This window comes from Penaeus chinensis, chromosome 22 (assembly GCF_019202785.1).
Source record: "Penaeus chinensis breed Huanghai No. 1 chromosome 22, ASM1920278v2, whole genome shotgun sequence".
NCBI lineage: Eukaryota > Metazoa > Arthropoda > Malacostraca > Decapoda > Penaeidae > Penaeus > Penaeus chinensis.
In genome coordinates this window covers 11,785,063-11,790,062 of record NC_061840.1, presented here as the reverse complement: position 1 = coordinate 11,790,062, position 5,000 = coordinate 11,785,063, and positions in this window count along the sequence as shown.

Below are 5,000 nucleotides of genomic sequence, written 5' to 3'. Positions count from 1 at the left end.
GTAAAGGGATTGTGGATTATTAGATGATTACTGAGATTGCAAGCGCGTTTTTGTCGTATTTATTGTTGGGGTAATTTGCTCTGCGGTGTGATTACTTTGCTTTCTTTCGGCGGTTTCTTGGAATTGTGGCCGTGGGTCTTTTTATTCCGTTCTTCCATTATCTACTTTTCCTTGAATCCTTCCAACTTCCACTTCATTTTATGGCTTATTTTTTTTATTTCTCTTTCTTCCCCTTCGCTTTGTTATTTTGTGTTATGATTGAGTAAAACGAAGTTCCTATTCCTCGTTTTCTTCCTCTTCCCTCTATTTTTTTCTTATTCTTCCCCTCTCCCTTCTTCTTTCTACTCTTTCCATTTCCTTTCCTTCCTTTATCTCCTTGTTGCCGTCTTCTCTCCTTTCTTTATCCTCATATTCATTCCATTTTCTTATTTCTATTTCTCTCTCTCTTTTCTTCTTTTTCCATTAACTTCCCTTTTCCCTCCTCCTTCTCTTCCAAGAAATTTAAAAAGAGAGAGAAAGAAAACAAAAAGCAACAACAAAAACAAAACAACAACACCGAAGAAAAAACACACGCGAAGATATCCTTTGATTCAAACAACACATCTCCTCCCCCCTCCCTCCCCCCTCCCTCTCCCCCCGCCGAAAAAAAAAAAACCCTTAGATCTTGCCATTGATAAAACCACGAAGTCAATTCCTATTCTGGCGCGCATGAAAATATCCAAAAATGCGACGACTTTTGTTGTGGAGAGAGAAAAAAATAAAGATTCGATTGTTGCCTTTTTCTTCTTATCATTTGCCGATTTCTGGTTGTTGTTGTTGTTTTTCTAGAAAATACTCTTTGTCTTTTTATCACTTATTGAGTTTGGATTATATGCGAAGATTGAAAATGTGATAACCTCTTGTCTCTGTAAAAGGAAGACGACATTAAAAGACTCATTGGAAACCTCCCCGAGTGAACATGAATGAAATGAGCTCAACATTTTTTTATGAATGAAATCAGCATAAAGTTGTAGTAGGAAGTCGGAGAAAAATAGAGAGTTGTCTTGCCTTGGCCGATAAATTCTGCGCGAAGTTTACGATACAAGTTTTGTCACTACGAACAGTGTAGGTCTCTCTCTCTCTCTCTCTCTCTCTCTCTCTCTCTCTCTCTCTCTCTCTCTCTCTCTCTCTCTCTCTCTCTCTCTCTCTCTCTCTCTTTTTCTCTCACTTCTTGGCTGAATTTGGCGAAGCGATAATAATTTCGGATTGGAAGTTGCGTGCATGTTCGTCGGCACGTGTATTTATGTGTGTATGTGTCTATTTTCGTATGTGTGTTTGTTTGTGTGATAGTGTTTTCGTATGTGCGTTTGTTTGTGTGTTTACTTATGTGTTTGTGTGTTTTATGTATGTGTGTTTTCGTGTGTACGTTTACTTGTGTTTGTGTGTATACTTTTATGTGTGTGTGTATGTTTATATGTCTGTGTTTCTTTGTGTGTGGTTTGTACGTGTGTGTGAAAGCACATTAAATACACCTATGCATAAGCACGCACGTACATATATTATTTTATCTAAACACGCGATTTCTATCTCTGTTTATCCGACGTCTCCAATTCCTGTTTTCTCTCTACACAATCTTTACTCCACGAAGACGAAGAAAGAGAAAGAAAAAATATACACATTATTAAGGAAATCCTCCTGCGCCTCCTTTGCTCTTTTTCGTTCTTTCTTTCTTTTTTTCTTACTCTTTCTCTCCTCTCTTGTCTCTGTCTTCTTAAGTTTTGAATATATCAACTTTGTTCAGATAAGTGTGTGAGAGAGCTGGAGAAATAAACAGATAGTTGATGAATGGCGTTTGGAAATGAGATTTTGTAATTCGGAAAATAATGGGGAAATAGACAGTTCAGATACAAAAAAAAAAAAAATAAAAAATAAAATAACCGTTAACGATGAAAGGAAAAAGCAAAAGGACAATAAGAAACAAACCAGAAAGCAGACGGACATTAAGTAACAAACAACAACAATAACAACAAAAAAAGACAATAACAGACGAACTACATTTTCGTAAGAACTGAAACCGCCGATTATATACAAGGCAACGAATGAAACAATACAAGAAGAGGAACACACTCAAAAAAAGAAAGAAAGAAAAAAAAGTCAAATAAACGAAGCAAGCAATGAGCGAAGTCTTAACTAGGCAGACGATCCAAACGAGAACAAACGCGCAAACAACACAGATATGCAAATGAACAAGCAAGTACACCACTATCTCCTTCCCTCCACTTCCCCCATCCTTCCCCACCCCCCCTCGCACGCCAGAACGAACAGCTGAGACCCCCCACCTCCATCTTACCCCCCCTCCCCCATACTCCCCATACCCCCCACACGCGCCCTAAGACCTTGCCTGTCGTTCTATCGGGCGTCGAACAAGCAACTGCACGACCTTTTTGCAAGATTGAGCTCCCAGCCCGCCGGAACTGAATTCCTGGCTGACACTTGGGGGCGAGGGGGGTAGGGGGGAGAGGGGGACATCTGGCGGTCATTTCGCCTTATAGAGGACGTCCTTTAGGACAGGGGGGGGGGGTATGGGGTGGTTAGGAGTGGAAAGGAGAAGGAGGAGGAGAGGGAAGGATATTGGAAGCGAAGAGGAGAGGGGAGGTGGGGGGGGTAGGAGAAGGAGAGAGAATAGTAACGAAAGAGAAGAGGAAGAAGGGAGGGGGGAGGGATGGGAAGGAGCGTGGGAGGTGAAGGAAGGAAGGATAAACAAGGAAGATTGGGAAGGCAGATGGACGAGAAAAGAAGGGGAAATGGGGAAGAGGCGAGAGAAGAAGAGAGGATGTTCTAACCTTATTATTATCGTAAATCAGTAAAACATCTTCACTTGCATTTTTTACCTTCATTTTCAATTTATTCCGTTTGATATCCGACCCCCCTCTCTTATTCACATCTCTCACCTCTTACTCTTTTATCATAAAGTATTCTCTTCCTCCTCCTCTTATCCATCATTCTCTCTTGTCGTTTATCTTTATCGCTCACCCTCTCTCACTTACACAATAGAAAGTGGAAATTAAAATCCGTAAAAGGAAAAGATATTATAATCGTCGGCCATGTACCAATGAACTCAATGTTGCAACTTGCTCTGCGTTTAATTGGGCTGTATTACATTCATCTCGATTCCTTGACCTTCAGTGCAATATTGCAAGGGCGCAGGTAAGAGAGAAGAAAAGCGGGTTTTCTTTTTATTACTTTTATCCTTCTTTCTTTCCTTGCACCGGAAGTGGACGCCGTTTCCTTCGATAATCACCTGCTATTAAAGCTTATTTTTATCTTTAGCTATTATTTTTTTTCTCTTTTTATAGTGAACACAGTGATTGAACATTTATTATTATCCTCTTTCTATCCGGATGGTCAGCCATGCTATCCCCCTCCCCGCGAAAAAAGTCAACTTTTTATCCAATTACCATCTACTTAATGTCATTTAGTTGACAGGATTCGGAGCCGATAAGGAAGGCCAGCGACAACAGTCAAATCTTTATCAATTATTATCAATATTATTTTCTCCTCCCTGCAACCCGAGACCCATAAAACACTTTGACCGGAATGTTAACTAGGAGATAAGGTCCATAATGCCACTCGTTACACAGGAACTATGACCTTTATGCTCACGACCGTTGTGTTGCAATATTTCTCCATGCACTTGCCGGCTTCTCGCAGCTCGCTCGCGCGCACGCTCAGGTCGCCCGAGGGTCAGGAGTGGCTTATGTTAATGTAGAAAATGTTAAATGTTAAGACAGTTGTGAATGTCGGAGGTAAATAGGCTAATGAGCAGGTTTTGAGCCCAGCATGTTAGGTTATTCGGGTGATAATGATCAGCTTTGGACACCCGCCATGTTTGCCTTGTTAACGGACGTGGCGAGCGGGCCTTCATTTCGAACGCGTCGTGTTTTATTCGTTATTTAGTTCTTCTAGAAACGAGAAATCCGAACGCTGTGTTGTAAATCCGGGATGAATTCGATCCTTATGTAATGGTTTTGGCGAGTATCGATCTCCCCTAAGTCAGGTTTGCAAAGGAGAGAAATCGTGAATGAATCAAAACATGATTTTCAACCTAGAACAAGAGGCAGGGGAGATACTTATCTTACTCAGTTCACTCCAATGCTACAAGAAGCGAAACACATGTCGGTTTGCGATGAAGGCATTCGATCCATTGCACTAAATTGACATATCACATTTCCCCGTCAGCGTCCTCGCCATATAAGGCTCATGTGGCTAGTTCTGTCGATGTCAGAGGTGTTTGAAGGGAGAAAACGAGTCTCTCAAAGCAGGGCTTCGAGCTGTCGCATTCCTACTTTTCCTTCACTGGGTGGCCGAAGTTTATGAATGAAAATGGCTGCGTGAGTTTTCTGTGAATGAAAATGTTTTCGATTTTTTCCTTTTTTTTTTTTTTTTTTTTTTTTTTTTTTTTTTTTTTTTTTTTTTTTTTAGTAACACTAAAGATACTTTTCTTGATATTACAGTATGGTGCACAAACACACACACACATATCCATATTTGCAAATACGCGCGCGTGTGTGTGTGTGTGTGTGTGTGTGTGTGTGTGTGTGTGTGTGTGTGTGTGTCTGTTTGTCTGTCTGTCTGTCTGTCTGTGTGTCTGTCTGCCTGCCTATATATATATATATATATATATATATATATATATATATATATATACACCGAAGAAGAGAGCGTATCCCCTGACATACGAGGTAGTAAAATTAGAAACTAGCCTTATAGATAAGGAAAAAAAGAGTTCGCCGCCCCGTTAATTGGGCCTCCCGTTGTATGAGGCGATGATAGGGGCCGCCGGTCCATAATTGTCTAATTATCAGTTGCTTAGCTCCTTGTTGCCGCGTCGGGCGTTTTATAAGCTAATATTTCATAGGTCTTTGATAAGACGGGGCGCTGGCGGGGCGGGGCGGCGTCGAGGCGCTGGACGGGCCGACGGCGATAGGATTTGTCTCTGTAAGGCTTTCGACGCTGATAAA